General features: G+C 35.1%; 1 protein-coding gene across 1 annotated transcript in view; it reads right to left on the bottom strand.

Moving 5' to 3' along the window:
• Positions 1–17892, bottom strand: part of LOC110370105 (collagen alpha-1(XVIII) chain) — a 168797-nt gene that overhangs the window by 27432 nt on the left and 123473 nt on the right. The window lies entirely within an intron of this gene.

The raw sequence follows: 17892 nt of genomic DNA, 5'->3' as shown, positions 1-17892 counted from the left end.
TCGTTAGATTTGTCTTGATTACGGGAGTGTCATGGGATACATTTTATCCTAAAAGTCCCACGGGATATTTTTTCTAAATTTCCCTTTAAAAAAATATGTATGCGGTATCATTAGATTCATTTCAATCACGGGAGTAATTAATATAGGATACGTTTTTTCTCAAAATTCCCACGGGAACATGTTAATTCTGCGTCAACGCAAAGCAACTCATGCGTTAGCAAGCAAAAAGCGATTCTTTTGGCGATACAATCACGTCGTCTTGATCAAATGCATGAACGTCGTCTTGATCGTCTTGAACGTCGCATTGGCGGTAAATTTATGTTGCGGAGTAACATCACTCGTAATCTAAAGCCAAATGTCGTCGAAATAATTTAAAACGGTACTTACATATACATAGTCTTCTACATCTACAACATTTTCGTTAAATAAAACAGCTAAAAGTTATAAATAAAAGAATTATTATTAAAAACAAAATACCCGACTGCACACTAAAAAAAGAGTAAAACAAGCCCCACAATAATATTGATCAATACAACTTTACTGAATATAATTTATAAATATTGATGGAAAGCATCGCAGGCGGGGACCACCTTGACCGCCACCAACGAAAATTCTGCTAAATGGTGCACAACCCAAATGACTATAAATGAGCCTCTGTTGGTCCCCGCCTGCGATGCTTTCCATCAATATTTATAAATTATATTCAGTAAAGTTGTATTGATCAATATTATTGTGGGGCTTGTTTTACTCTTTTTTTAGTGTGCAGTCGGGTATTTTGTTTTTTATAGTAAAAGAATCACAATTTGGTAATTACAACTTTCTGGATTAATTTCAATCGGAATTGAATCCATGCCATTACATAAGAAAAGGAAAAACAAACCTCGACCTTTTTTTATCTTTCTATACATGTTGTCCAAAATAATACTGAATAGATTGGACAGTGACACCTAGGTGCCAAAATTCATTACGGTAGAACTGTAGTTCCATTGAGTTGCACATCTCTTTGTCGCACTAAGTTCTATTCAGGGGAAGCGCGATCTAATTACTACTGCTTGTCAGAATTGAAGTGTGGGGGGGCTATTGTGATGTCACTCGATATAATGCGAGTGAATAGGTCTGGATAATCAGTGTCAATGTTGTGGAACGGCTAATGTATTTCTGTGCGTAGCTAGTGCGATTTGTAGGAAATTATTAACCTCTATCTATAAGACAAAGGGCGGGCGTTTTGGGGGCTATATTTTGTAAAGAATTAAAAAAGTGCTGATTTTCAGCCTTCTTTGAATAAAAAAACTTTCATCTTTATCATTTTAACTTTTATGAGTCAATAATGTAGTAGCTAGTCACATTGTTATCCTAATTATTAACCCAATTTTATTTTAGGTTGGTGCAGCATATTTTGTCCTTCCATACTCTTTTATAGGCTAGCTCTGTTCCTCTTAAAATCATCGTTCCTACATTTCAACTCGCATACTGCAGTCAGTTCATAGTTACATGAACAATTAGCGCCGCTTAGTTACATCAATAAAATATACTCAAAGAAGTCAATTCACAAAAAAATACAAAATATATACTTCAAATCATAACACGAACAATAAATCTGAACGTCCAATTAAATAACATAACTGTCTACTTTTTCATAAAATAAAATAAATAGGCACGAAGCAGCACTGCAAGACGGCACTGGGCAATAAACTAGGCTTTAACACACAATAAAGCGAGTAATGCTCAGCACATTTCTTACTCTGAATACCGCATACGACTTTATGGAACATTTCGACCATTTCTCTAGCACTTTGAGAATAGGACCCCGGCATTCGTTAGCTAATAGAACATTAAAGCTTTGTGCTACTAGAGTTCTATCTAGATATTGTGTCTGACGGCGTTAATTAAATGCTCGCAAATTGTTCGCGATCAAAGTAGCTCCTCTTGCAGTATGAAAATATGATGAAAAAGTTTTTAATTAAAATTATCTTTACATTGTTTAATTTTTTTGTGTTCGTAGTTGCAACTTTAAGACTTAATTGGTCTCACTACAAAAAAGTTACCGTTCATCACGTGTTTAAAATTATTCTCGACAAAAAATTTCTTAAACACGTGACGAACTTCTGTTTACTTTTTTGCAGTAAGAACATGAAGATTTAAAATCTCTTGGGAATCAACATTTTTGAAAACGGGTAACAAAGTTTCAACTTTTCTCTGGTAGACTCTTTCTAAACAACTCAAAACTGCCTCTAAACAGTTAAATTATTTTTATTTATGTAAATAAACTGCTGACGTAACTCAAAATAAAATTGGATCAGATGCGACCTTTTCAAGTTATAGCAACTGACGTCTCAAGTTACAGAAAACTCTGTTGAAAAATATTTGTTGAGACACAAATTGAAATTAACAGGTAAAGAGAATTCCTGACTCCTACGCAATATTAATTGAACCTAGTACTGGAAAGCTCGGAAATAAATGTACCCAAAGTCCCACATAGCAACTAAAGTGTTCTGGAAAAGCTATACAATAAAAGCGGGCAAAAATTTCGATCCACATAATGTTTTTAATTAAAAATACTGCGGGGTCAAAAGTGAGTTTGGCGGACTCACCTCCATTTTCATGACATCGAAAGCCGGGACTAAAAGTAATTCCGGTCTGCAGGAATTTTATTTTTTTGTACATGTAGGTAACAATATTTTTTTCGACGGCCAACATTGGAAAACGGCCGTCAAATCGGATAACGATGACATCTCGCGTACTTCGATAATAGGGGCCAAATACCAAAATAAAAATTGTTTTATAAATATTTGTCTAGAAGCGTCTCTACATCAATAAGTTGGGAAATATGTAAGCTTTAGATTTATAATTTTGCCAAATAAAAAAAAAATCAATTTACAATTTAATTTATTATACACAAAAATGCGTTTTATTCCTCTACTATTTATAAAATTAAAATAACAGATAAATGCACCTAGAAAATTTAAACAGAATTTCACAATACATTTAAGCTAACAAGCCGTGCTTCCAAGCCCTCTTTCTATTACGTTAGGTCAAAACGTTAACCCTTTTATCGCACATTTGGCTTCTAATGAAAAACGACCCTACTGGTCGATTCAGCCGAGGCGATAATAGAACACCCCGAATAATGACGAGTGGCCTGCCACGCAAAAATAACGCTAATTTTTTCAACACCAAGATTTATTACAGCTTAAACGGATTTAGGACACGTACGAAATCACACAATAGGCAGGCCGTGTAAATAAAATTGATAGCCTTACATGAACCATTTTCTAGTTGAAAAATGTATTTTTAAGTTGGAATGACGCAGGTGGAAATTCGTAAAAGAAAAATTCGCTTTTGATTTATGTAGTTGTAACTGTAATGTAGTAAAATAAAAGTTGAAAATGTAATCTCGCTTTTGGCGTGTTATGGCTGCGCTGTGTACATTAAGCTGTGTTGGGGTTCATATATCATCGCAAATACTGGTTGTAAATAATGAACTTTGGTACTCATCTAACTAAACGCGTTTTTGTGCTTAGTTTTGAAATATGACTTGGGTCATTTGAATTTTGCTGTGACTTTACTTACTTAGTGTAATCCTAGTTCAACATCATTATGTTTTAAGCACTTAAACATAATCTTATTATGCATGAGGGTTAAAGCCCAAAAAAATAACAGCTTTTTATAGCATTCTATTTAACAACTTTATTGATAAAAAACCCTGATCCTATAAAACCATATCTTACATATTATCCAGTTCACAGACGAGTCTACGTAAAAAAAGGCGACTACCACACTACCGATATACAGAAGCCCTTTAGAGACCGCAAGTAGCCCACAAGAGCTCTTTTACTTAACAGCTTCCAAGTTTTTCCTAGCACACATAGCTACAAATTGTTATTGCCGGAATGTGGACACGCGATAACGGGTAGTTACTGTTGAACTAGGCGATTTTGGCGATGTGAGACAATTCCCGGTAATGACACTTCATATCGCTAGGGATTGTTCTAGAAGGGATGTAATAAAGACTTTAGTGCTAGAAATCATAAAACTGTATGTTTCACTTTAGTTGGTACGTGGGTATGTATTTTGGGTGTGTGTATAAGTTGTTATATAAATGAGAGTGATGTTTTTTTTCGAGTTATTTGATCATTGTCTGCTTTAAAATATAGAAGTGAAGTCCTTTTATTGTAGGGTGTAGGTACTAGTCAGTAGTCAGGTCTAATCCAACCTATCATATTAAGAGATTAGTATAAAAAATATGTAGGTTAAAGACTCGTAATGATGCGTCATTTAAAGGAGCAGCCCAAATTAAGTCTAAAAATTAAATTATTGTTCTACGTCTCTACGTTTGGTAAGGACTTTTTCATACCCAAGAGGTTGCAATCTACATTTAAACAAATGACAATAGTTTGCTACTTCCTCAACCTCAAGGATCTAAAAATAAAATCCCATTATCAGCGCGCATTCAGCAGGTAAAGCGAAGGAAAGCAGGACAAAGATTGAATAGGCTATCTTTTCTAAACCATTTCGGAAGACATGCGAACCCCATTAATTTTATAGGTCGTTGGCACTTCAGGAGCGTGACGTCACAGGTAGCCAATAAATCCAGACCTATAAATCCTCTTTAACACTAAACTTAGATAGGTCAAAGTAATTTGGTGAAATGTAATAACGTTGTAACGTAAAAGTGCGGTCATTCCGGTAAGAGCCGGTTTTACGGAAGGCTTTTCCGGTTTTGATTGTACCGATTTATCGTAACTATTACCGTTTATTTGGTTTGGAACTTAACTATTATTAGGATGAATGAACTATTAGTTGGGTGATTTGCTGCTAATCGCTTTAGATCGCGCCATTGTAGTAGTAAAATTAATGAGGCCTATAAAAACCAATGGGTGTGTAATTTGGAATTTGATTTGGAATTTTGCGTATTTACTGATGTTAAATAAATACTAATTATAATAAATGCGAAAGTGAATTTGGTTTTCAACTGAATTCGATGAATTATGTGGCAGAAATTAAAGGAAAGTACCTATTCTGATTGAAAAGAGTTTTCTTCTTTGAGGGAAAGTAGAAAAGAAGAAAGAAACAAAACAGATTCAATGTACGAGTATGTTCTTTTCAAACATTACCAAATAAATATTACTACTGAATGGTGACATCAATACCTGTTTCTTCAACACCTTAGACAGCTTATCAAGAAAATAAAGATTGAAGTTTTTTTTTTGAGAAAAAAAATCAAATCTTCCCTTAAACTAAGTTACTTACACCACCAATTTCCACGATCTGCGGCGCTGAAGTCTGACTGTATTTTTCAGCCAAAGCGTAGTGATGTTCCTTCTTATCGAACAGTCCCAACGTCGATATCACAGCCAACACTATGCCCAGAGCCACTAACAAAAACAGCGAGCATATACAACACTTTGATTTTCTTGACACTACCATCGCCATTTTGGATTTTGTTTTTTTTTTATTGCACTTTTAGTACGAAGTCTTTTTGGCACGTTTCAGTCTTTTATTTGGTTTAGTTTGTGGTGAATTTTTTTATTGTTTAATGCATTAAATACTTTTTTGTAATTATGATATAGGGATGAAATGATGATAATGTTTAATTAAGTATTTATTTATTTTTTGTGACTTATTTTTACTATCTTCAATTACTTGTAAGTTACCTATATTTCGGTTTATCCTACAATGGAATTTATATCAAAACAATGATAGCTGCATTTCTGCTGATGCGATACGTCAAGCTTACAATCCTAACCTATATTCACCTGTACACTGCAGGCCAAATATATTGGGCACCAAACGTATCTACTGATTAGTAACGACAGATCGATGCATTACCGACATTCCTGTTTCGCCGTACTAATTCCCTTGATAATCCCTTCAAACTACATAAGCTTCGCCAGCTAGATGTAGGATTATTACCACATCAGTAGGATAGGATTCGAACTGACAAATTCTAATTAGAGATCACGAAAGAGGTTTTGAATTTGGATGAAATCTTGTCAAAAGTAGGGCAGAGGTTTATAAAGGCATAAGCACCCATTGATCTATGATAAGCTAAAACTACACAAACTGGATTAGATTGATAAGCATGTACAAATGAAAATACTTTTAACTGTCATCACGTCTACTTGGTTCACCCAGAATATTTCTTATCTTTTTGTTTTACCGAAAAAAGTATCAATTTTCTTGCTCTCAAGTAGAGTACTTTTCAAATAAGTAATAAAAACTAAACATAAAGCATCTCAACAATATACACCCACAGCACATCTCCATCTTTGCCCTTCAAATGCAAATAGAATACCAACTGATAAATACTAGCACACAACATTATGTCCACGGAAGAAGGAAACATGCGCGGAGATGCCATAAGGCAGGTAGGTCTGGCGCCCTCTTCTACCTCAAATATACGTACGGTGGGCGTGATCAAAACACTCAGGTACGAGTGAACCAGTAATTTGACAAATCTGTCGAAGATTGTTGATGTAAAAATATATATATATAGGCGGGTATCAAAGAAGGCGTATGAGGGCGTAGCTAGTAACTTTCCTCGTCCCTCAAACAGCCGCGTTTTGGCCTCGCAAACCTAGTCTTTCCGTTACGCCATCTCCGCTCGTCATTTTGTTCTCTAAGAACATGTCCTATTTCAGTCAGTGACAGGCATTCAAGAGCGGTCTACTCAGGCATTCAGTCGCAAGTTGCACTTCAATGTCAAAGCTACGAAAATCAATGGTGAAGCTATGAATGAAGGCGAAAGGAGGTATAGGTTTGATAAGGGTTTGTAAGGTTTCTATGGTCCAGAATAGACTGTTGTAGGTATTTCGTGGGAGTTGAGACAGTTGATATAATTTTGATTAATATCTTCTTGCTTTTGAACGGCAAAATAGATGAGTACCTACACAAAAAATAAACTTAAAACTTATCTCTAAAGGGCGTCGAAAAATTGGTCCCCATCGCTATCTATAGATAGATATTTCTAGACTGTCTCAAGCCTAACAATACATAAAATACCTATGGTAAATTATGTTGTTACAAATTATCAGAAAGCAAGTAACCAAATAGTTTAAGTAAGCTCCTACTGTAGGAACGGAGCAAACTCAAGTAAACGCAACCTCCAATAAACTTTAAATATCGTCTTGTCCAATTTTATACAACCCCTATAAAGTACCTATTTACAGGAACCTACCACAAAATTTATAATTCAATTAACATTTTTCACTATTAATGGCCCATTAAATTCTAAATTAACTTCGGATATTCGACACTGGCGACTTTGCCGCTTAAATCGCCAAGCGCCTACTAAAATGTGAAAGGCAATTTAGTATTCCATCAGTGTTACATAGAAAGTGTAAGGCGCTTAGCCCTTGTTTTAACGCTGCATAACAAATTGACAACGTAGTTTAATATTCAATTTGCCATCTTAACCCGAAGATGATACTAGTAAACGGTTTTTAGTATAGCTAGGTAATCACAATATCCCGTTCAGTGTAGTTAGACATTAAATCTATGGTTTATTTATGGCGTACTAGGAAAAACCGTTTGGATTGCTTGATGGGTACTTAGAAGAGGAAATGAGAAAAAGTATTCAATGCTTTTTAAATTATTTTCATCGTAGGTAATAGATAGGTAATGTCGATTGCCCTAATTGCGAAAGCTAACCTTCATTTGTCGAACTTAGTCGATTCTTTTTCGCAAACTTTTATCCTGACAAACATTAGGGCAGATTTCTCGAATTACTAATAGGTACATTCTATCCTTGTCAGAGCTGACAGATAAGAGTGGCAGTACAAATTAGTTCGCACATTCTTCGTAAAAAGCTTGCTTCTAACAAAATAATCATTTTGTATGGACAATCAACATAGATAGCCTACGTAAGGCTAGATTTATCTTTGCCAATCTTTTAATCTTCCCGATCTGCCACTGGAAGTAATCGATTCCTTATCGTTCTACTCGGTTCTAAATCGAATCAAATTAATAACGGTACGGCTCCCGTTTATTGCTGTTTATACCGTAAAAAGTTTTAGAGTTTTACCTTATTTTTTGTGAACAGTCCGCTTTTTTCTATTATTGGCAGGATTCTTATATTTTTTAATGAAAAAGATCTGCGTTGTTATTGATCGTTTGGCCAATTTCGAGAGCAATTATCAACCTGATTTCTAAGTAGTCTCTTGTTCAATTATCATTTTGCGGAAAGAGGAATACCAAATAAAGAATACTTTGTACATTACCTACCTAGCTACTAGTCAATTTGCAACAAGATCCAAATTAAATTTACACTAAATACATGATCAGTTTTAAAATACATCTCGTTTTCAATCACAAGTGGTATTTCAGTCTGTTTATCGATTTTATTACGCAGGTATCGATACATTAAAAGTATCGTGACCCGAATACACTGAGATTTGGCGGGGTGATTGATTTGCACTCAACGTTTGACGTATAGGGATGACTATTTTAAGACTTGCTGGAATCAAGAACATTGAAAAGAAAGTGAAGCTTGTGTACAGCTCTATACAGTTCGTACTTGATAGAAGGTAATGTTCAAAAGTGAGTGTTGGTAGAACTGTATCTAGCCGGTTGATGGATTAGTAACAGTATTAATGGAGAGGGATTTTGGTTACCTGAAACGTTATCTATTCTTTGTAGGCTGTTTAGCAAAAACTTCAGATTACACTAGGTGATCATTGAATAATGTTTTTCGACTATACGTCGTCATCGTCATAGCCAAAATAGCCTATTGCTGGATCAAGGCCTCTCTCAAGCTGGAGGGTTGCTCCAATTTGCCACTGTTAACGTATATCTATTGATAAGATAAATGTTATATAATTAATTATTGAAATATTAGGAGCTTTTCTTCTCACCCATTATGAGGGTAAATATTAGAGCCCCTCAAATTCGACAGACATACCTATCTGTTACTATATTGTAGAAAGGAATAACTCTTTGATGTTTGTTGCTACACAAGAAGCTAGTTATTAAATTAAATTCAAAGTAAACTGGGTAAGCGTGTGAACCACAGTAACTTCTTCGCAAGAAAATTGAGGCAGGATACTTCAGGCAAAATTCGTCCAAAAAGCCTTAAGCACAAGGTAGAAATTGCAATTAGAAATATATATAGCCTTCATGACTTCTTCTATTCAAAAGAAAATCACAAAAGATTGCTACACGCAAAAAATATTGACAGATTAAACCGAAATTATTCTAATTCTGACGCATCATGGTAAAAACAGTTTCTTATGTAAGAGAAAAGTCAAATTCCTACAGGAAGCACTAGTAAGTATATTCAATGATATCGTTACTTCATAAGTTTTCCAACTCTATAATCAGTTAATACATACAATACTTTTATTTACCATCTTTGCATGTGACAACAAAACACTCGATTCAAATGACATAAAACAACTTTTTTATGCTCGAACGCAGTTTAGACGCACTATGCACTTAAAAACCAAACGCAACCATATCGACTTTCTACCACTTAACGTAAGACAAAATAATAAGAATAATTATGATTAAAGGAATACAGATAACGAACACAATCATATTTTTTTTAAATCACACGCGACGCAAAAGGCCGCATTAGACCATCCAGTTACAACGAACGTAGAACTTTCTCAAAGAATTGTTTAACACTTTTGAAAAAAGAATAACTGTTTTCGGTTTGCCAGCGTTTAACTTGGAGTAGGTAAAACGGTCACAGAGAATTCTTAAACACTTTTGAAAAAAGAATTACTATTTTCGGTTTGGCAACGCGTAATTTGGTCCGGAATCCGCGTGCACGCGTCCCGGCTCTGCTCTGATGCTACTAAAATCTTGGAACATCAGCTGTTCAAGTCGATATCAGTGGCGTCGTCTCGTCTCCCAATCTGACCCCGATGTCTGGTTGCCTAGTTCCGTAGTTCCCGTGGCCGATTACATGGCGCAGTTTCTGTTATGTAAGAAGGGTGCTGGTAAATAAAATGGGATAACTGCTGACACATACTTTTTTTTGCAATTTAAGTACCTAATTTTTGTGGCAAATGAGGAAAACCGTGCAGGTGGAAATTGCATTTTATTTAAGGCTCGTTTACCCGGTACTACAGTAAACAAAGTTTTATTTTTTTTGTCTACTAGATTCTCTTTACAATTTGTAGTCTACCTAGTTTATAGGAAAACTAGTTTACAGAAGAATGTAACCGTTTCGGTATGTGGGAGGCTGTTAGCGGCTCGTAATTTTATGCTCTTTTATCGCCGTCTGAACTAACATGCACTTTTTAGAAATCTATAGCCGCGTCTGGGTAGTATCAGTCTTGTTTTTGTATGGTTTTATGATGATAAAGTTTTTCAGATTCATATTTATAACTGAGTTTCTCCACCCTGTCATTCATCACAAGCATTCACAGACAAACAAAGTTGAGATGCTTGAAAGTGACCAGCTAGCCATTTTTTGGTTGTTAACCGCTAAAAAGGCTAGCATTTTATCTGACAGGCTTAGTCTGACAGGCTTAGGCTTAATCTGATGCTAATATTTGTAAAGATTATAATTATCAAATGATCATTTCGCTAATATCTGCCGACTAGGTGTCGGCAGATATTAGCGAAATGATCATCACGACTTCTTCAGTTAACACGTGTATAATAAGTCCTAGGACAGGAATAGCACAATAAAACCTGTTTACCAAGTCTAAGTGATGAGATTCCAAGAATTCAATAGTAGGGGCGCCGTTAGCCTGTCTACACCGTTCATATACTTCAATAAGTCATGCTCTATTAACTTTAATATTTCATATTTCTAGCGGAAAATATGAAGAACAGGAACTCTAAGGATTGTTCGAACAATATGTAGTACAAGTTATTGATGTGTCTACAATACATTGTGTACAAGACAATATGTCTTTTTATTTCTATATTATCTTGTTATATAGAAGCTTACCTATGTCAATCATATATTACATCAAAAGGATTAGCTGGTACTATTATGTAACAAAATAACAGTCAAAATAGAATAGACTATAACAAAGACAAGCTTTCATGTTTTCAATTTTGTTGTAATGTCCAGAAATTAGAGGTATATCTAGGACGGTACTACAGCTTATCTCTCGGCTACAGTAGTGGTCGCTTAGTTTACGGAGCTTAATTCCCTTAAGAAACTTTACTATGGCTAATATTGTGGGAAATATTTTCTAAGGGATTGATAATATAATTTCCGAAAAGCCTAAATGTTCAGAAAATTTGTTCGTACGAGCAGTCATACAGTTACTTTAAAAGGGTAACAGGGTTCCTCGATATTTCGAATTTACTCAAACTAATCTGGTTATTTGTGAATAAACTAAAATAGAATACCCTAAATAAAAGTCCACAGGTACAAAATTCATTCGCAACTTGCACTCAAAACAAGTTAATTGAAATACATTGTATTCAGTTGGTACCACTCCGGTTTGTACCAAAGTCGCAAGCAAACTAGTGCTCGTCGGAAATTTGCAAATTTGCTCAAACGTAGATACAGGATCTACGAAGTGATTGAAACACTGTTTCAAAAACCAATTTTGGTGGTCTGACCATAGGGAATGAGATGGGTTTGATAAAACATGGATGGATGTGATGGATACCGATTGGAAAAATAATGATGATGTTCGATTGAGTCTTAAAAATGATAGGGTAATGAGAGATAAGAAGAGTAAAGGATGGTTCGACTCCCGAAGAGCAGCGAAGAGTAGTGAGAATTGGTGAATAAAAACCTTGGATCGGTAAGTATAATCAATGGATAATAACAGTGCAAGACAGCTAGCTACTAAAATGAAATAATGGATGAATTAAGAAAATTAAGGGAGGTTTTAATAAAAACAATTTGAACTACTTTTATAAAAACTATTTTGAGCCAAGCTCCGAAACTTGAAATAAAAATATTGTTCCATATTTTTCCATCACGGCTGACTTATAGCCTACAGGGTTTTATTAAAATAATACACGAACAACAACACTGTAATATTCGTCGAAAATCCTACTATTGTTTGCCTTAAAAATTCTTTGTACTGTTATTATGAAACCGATGCCATCAAGTTTATCTATCGCACAATAATCGCGGCGCCGGCAAGTCTACGAAGTCAATATCATTCAAATGTCTTGTTAGCTGTATTGTTTCTGCTTTATTATAATAAACCTAAATGTACGTGGGATGTCATAAATCAAATATTGGAGTCTTCTATTTTATTCAGACATTTTTATTGAGATCGGTTTTATTGAGGTTTTTTGAGACTTCATTTAAATATACTTATTTACTGTTATCATATGCTGAACATTAACAACTGTTAATAAGGAAGTAACTAAATTGAGACATAAATACTAGCCTCAAATACCAGCTAGGTATTCATTCAGGTACCCAATATATAAACTTTAAAGATGTGCTTTAGCAACAGGTGGCGCCATCTATGACTCCAAAACAAATAAGTATAGATACAAACGCAATTGTTTTATTTCGAGCGTTGATGAATCAATCTGAACATTTATTTAAAACAAATGCAACTTCAATCAACGTCAAACATCTTGAAGAATCTTAAAGAAAATTCTGGAAATTTTACAGCGATGTAACTTTCGTTTATTGTTTATTTTCCCCGTTTCTCGTATTCCCTGTGCGGAGACTAGTCAATAGTCCAGGCGCCTCTCAGTCTGCAGAACTGACCCAGTTATCTCGGAATACCGCAGTGAGCCGACTACCCGCTAAACGACGTTTTTACATCGTCCCCAGAGTACATTCACGTTTATTTATCCGCCGCAAATTAAAAGTTTCAAAGTGATATACTGCTTTTTTGCCATAAAATTCTTCTTACGTCGGCTAACGTTGTAAAGTTTTATTTGTGTGTACTTAGTTTTTAGTGCTTACGTGTTGAACACGAGTACTTTTTTTATGTTGTGACTAAGACTTCTTTTCAGTCTTAATTAGGTGCCCATGCCCCTTAGAAATGTTAATGAATATCATTTTGTAATATTACCCAGAATTATACTAATTATATCGATAGTCAATAGAGTATTGAATTAGTTATGAAGAGAATCTCTACAAGTACCGTCAAGTGAGACTATGGGCTATTTTAAGCTCAAATCGATACCATTTCGATTGCCTCTCCATTACTTTTGTTTTATTCAGTGACAGTTGGACATTTTTAAGTAAGTACTCTTCACGTTTTCATCCAAATATGAACGGAATTTTACAAACACGCGCTTTTCAATCAGCATCCAACAGTATTATTGGTTTTATACCCAACTTTAACATAAACATAAACTTTATAGGTTATAATCACTTGACAGTAACAAAGTTACAGCTTCACTAACATTATTAAGTCCACAGTCCCAATATTGGGTTACATAAACGCGGCTAATTAATGCACTCCTAATTTGAAATTCAAAATACGTTCGTAACTGTCATTCATTTCGTGCGAGTCACGTGACCATCATGGCGGATCGCATCGGCGTGTCACGCGCATTCGGTTAACGTCACTTCACGTCACTCTCACGTCAATATGACATGTGTGGTATGACACTATAACTATGTATATTACGTGCGCGCCCCGCAACCGACCGATCTAGACTGAGATGTAATCCACTTCTCTCGCTATACACTTGCCAAAATATACGTGAAGGATAAAAACGCCATTGTATCACAAACTACGGTACATTAAATTAGGACGAAGTTCGAACGAGGATGGACTTGTTAAGGTAACAAGTTTTGGTGCGTTGTCTCTATTTTTGGGCGGGAAAAGTACCTAGTTCGTTTGATTATGGGCCGATGCGGTGGTGGTATGCCCGATAATGGAATAAACTATCCTTGGGTGGAGGGTGGTCTTTACCTCGGTCAAACTCGGTTATGTAAACAAACTGCTCATCCATTTTCTTGTTATCACTTAGCTGAAGTTGATAATTGAGTGGAATTACAATTAGTTATTGTTTTGTTTATTATTTGAAGCTAAATATTGACAGAGTATTAATTTTAATATTCACTGTATTCAACAACTAACAACTACAGCCTGAGAGGCCAGACGTTTTTTAATCTCTTATCGAAATTTAAGTAACTGCCCTTCGTAAATCGTGACTTATTTAAGTAGCAAAGTACTAGGTACACAAAACTGTCAGTCTGACTCGTTTTCCAATCATTCAAACATTGAGATTCACACTAGCGACTAGATTTTGAATCTAAAAGTTGTGCCCAAAAGTTACTCGCAGTCGGTGTTAGTTCAAATCAAGTTGATATCTGAACCAACCGTCTATGAACTTTATACTTGACTAGACAGACAAACTTTTCTAGTTATTGCATTGAGTTATGACAAAACTTTCATGAATTCAATAAAAACTTTTATAAAATCAACTTTGAGACGAGACAAGTTTGATTAGTGTAGATAGTAGTAATATTATTTAAATATCTCACCTCAAATTTTTTTTACTGTTCGTTTTTTTATTTCAATTTGTATTGAAAACTTAAAAACATAATCAAATTAAATATTAATTTTGAATAAAGTTCTGTACCTACCCATGACATTTAGGAAGTGTCAGTGTCAAGAAAAGGCTCAAATCAAAACACTGAAGTCTCTGGAGAAAGAAACCTTTTATCAATATGCATACGCGTTGTCTCTGGGTCTATTTGTCACTACTATTTTATTATGATTGATAGATATTATTTCCGAAAACCTCTGCAAGTTGATGTGTTTTTCAAATTATAGTTAACAATTTTGATTGATGCTCAATCCTTCTCGTGTGAGAGGAGGCCTGTGCCCAGCAGTGGGACGATAAAAAGGCTGTAACAGTAACAGTTAACAATTTCAGGAAAGTTAAACATACTTAGCGAGTAAAATCAGAATTAAATTTTAAAACCGTCTTAGTTCACACCAGTTGGATTTTTCGTGGAACCTTCTAGAAATATTTCACCTGGATAAAGCTATCTTGAATTCACATAGCTGGCTGAATACACAACGAGGGACCAACCCGAATGATTAAAGTAAACACGTCATCACCCCGTGAAGGACTGGCTGATTGTACCCTGAAATTTTTATAGCGTTTGCACCGAACCTCTTTTGCGGTAATCTGAGTAATGTCGCGTTCTTTTTTCGAAAATGCTTGTTTTTGGAAGAAAGACATTATAGTCGGCCTGGTATATGAATGAATTTCTCATGTTAGAAGAAAATTAGGTACCTAAAATAAAATCTATTTTAGTGCGTCTATTGAAATAAGTATTTTATCTAGTACATTAGGAAAGACAAGTCACCTCGATAAATAAAAGGAAAAGTGGAAATAAAAATAAGTCCTAAATAATACCCTACGTTAGGACATGTATTTTCACTTATCTCGCAATTATCTACTTTAGAAACTAAAATTAAATTTTGTCGATTTTAGTACCTGAGATAATTACTCTTTATTTGTTTGTATCTCAGTGTTTGTAATCCCAAAGGAACTACTAACATCAACGGTAGTTTATTTTTAATGTTTACAAACTCCTTTAGATCTTACCTTTTTAGCGCCTACGAGTATACTATTTTGGTCACTTCAAACTCCTTCAATTTGATGTATCGATCTATTGGAATGCGTCACTAAGAACTGTTGAGCTGTTGGAAGCCGATGCTTGGAATTTATCGCTGTAAAGGTACATAGACAAATCCTTACCAATATTAATGTTAGTCTGTCTCTATGTCTGTCTGTTTTTCATGCCAAAACTACTGAACCAATTTACATGGAAATGACGCAGGCAGCCTCAGAAAGTATACCTGTAGGCTAGTTTTGATGCTGGAATGTGTTCGAAGTAGTTTCGTTAAGTCATAATGTAAAACATAAGATTAAACCAAACATTGTGTTGGCTTTTTTAAACCCCATTTGCCGTAAATAAGTAAGTTTTCCCTTCAAATTAAGTCAAGATCTACTTTGCAAAGAAGAAAAAATAATTTCCTATTGCGTATATACGGCAAATGCTTAGTATCTGTGACTTTATAGTGTAACGTTCAGCGCTCGTTCACAAATAAGTATGCGTCCTAAAGTCCTAAGTTACCATGCACGCCTGCAAGCTATATTGTGCTTACAGCATGTGCAAGTTTATTACATTGTTAGGGACACCGGCCAACTTAAAGGTGTTTGTAGCGGAGTTAGCAAACTAGAACAACTTGTACTAAAGCTAGGATACTTGATTACTTCAGTGAAGATGTTTTAATGAGAAATGTATTGAAGGACAATTTGAGCTATGCTTGCTATTTATCTTTTGTTTTAATAGGTTTCCCAAGGAGGAGGTGTAGAAATCATCAACTGAGAAACTTGTAAGATGTATAATAACTTTTGATTCCAAACGAATAGAAGACTGGGAACCGAATTAGTATTACAATTATGCAAGCATAAGCAAAGGGTTTGATCGATGCCTAAGAACCGAAATTGACATGGTATGTCTACGCATTTCTGTCTTCATTCACAAACGTGTCTAAAGAAATTGTGTACTGATTTAAAAACAACATTCCTTTAATATTTCTATTGTCTTTTTCTACAGTTTTGACGTTTTATAAACCGTCAGTCGTCTACGTGATCGCTATACGGTCGAGCTACGAATTATGAGCTGGCTGTACGTGCCAATTGGAGACCATCACTCGATGTGTGCAGGCTTTTTTGTTTGTTTGTCTGTTTGTATGAATGGCCGGTTACCGTGTTTTGGTGCACGGTAAATGAAGTGTTGAATACAAACATTAATTTATGATTTGTACGTAGCTTCGCTGGTATTGTAGTGTAATAATGAGGAATTTCCATTCATTTATTTATACCCAACTAAATGAATGGAAATTCCTCAAAATTAAAATCGATGTCAATGAATTCTTGATAACTTTGCTTTATTCTTGGCATACGATATCAACATGCATATCTATAAATTAGCAACCAAAAGTAAAGTAAATTAGTGAATAGTTTATGCATGGGAATAAAAATGAAATCCTCCACTGAGAGCAAAACGGGAAATTGTTTACTTTGTGACCCATCAGTTCTTTTATTACCATTCCACCGTTTACTGTTAGACAAACTGTTCCACCAATCCCACATAAAAAAGTTAAACCATTCAGCATACCTGGCAACTAAAACACCTACGAAATACCTCAAAATACTGACTTAAATATCAATAAAAGCATTCCAAACGCATGTGCTTCAGCATTGATATTGAGTCTATAAACGACTGACGATACGAGGCAAACATCCCACTCTGCCCTGAAACGTTACAGGAGCTTTTGCGTTAGCCACGGATAAGTTGTAAATGGAGTGCCATATATTTGACACTGCATTTAAATGTCACGAAGCTTTTCTTATTTCCTCTGGGAACGAAACTCCGCATTCGAGACGTTATAGGTGCTTAGAAGTCTGCCTTAAAAACTATGTTTCAGATTTCTAGATTATTAAAAACATATCACAGCAGAAAGTACGTGATTTTTTTGAATAACGTTGTGGATAAGATTTTTTTAATAAAAATATAATGTTACTGAAAAGAAATAAATACTCCATTCACTCACTCATTCACTGCGTTAACTCAACACGTCAACAGCTCTTTACGAGTCAACAAATACATTTTCTCCGTCTACGAGACGAATTACAACCTAAGTCCCTTGTGTTAAAGTGCTAATTCGATTGACAAGTGTTTTGGCAACTGCATTCAATAAGTCTGCACGGCTGTCGTTATATACTGCCGTATTGAGTGCGTCTTAGTGTTCCAGTTCTAGTTCTGTGTGCGAAAAGTGAGTTTAGACGTGCGACTAAAGTTGGCGATATGCGTTTGTCGTAAGGATTAGAATAGTTATTTTGCGTATTTCGATTTCTGAACATTTTAAGGGTGCATCTACGAGGGGAGGTCAATAAGTTCGCGGAATGAGAGCGAAGGAGGTTGAAATTAAACACCAAATTATTTTTCCTTTTCAATATATTCTC

The sequence above is a fragment of the Helicoverpa armigera genome, chromosome 11 (genome assembly GCF_030705265.1).
Source record: "Helicoverpa armigera isolate CAAS_96S chromosome 11, ASM3070526v1, whole genome shotgun sequence".
In the NCBI taxonomy this organism is placed as follows: Eukaryota; Metazoa; Arthropoda; class Insecta; order Lepidoptera; family Noctuidae; genus Helicoverpa; species Helicoverpa armigera.
Note: the sequence above shows the minus strand (reverse complement) of the source record. Positions and strands in the feature narration are given on the sequence as shown.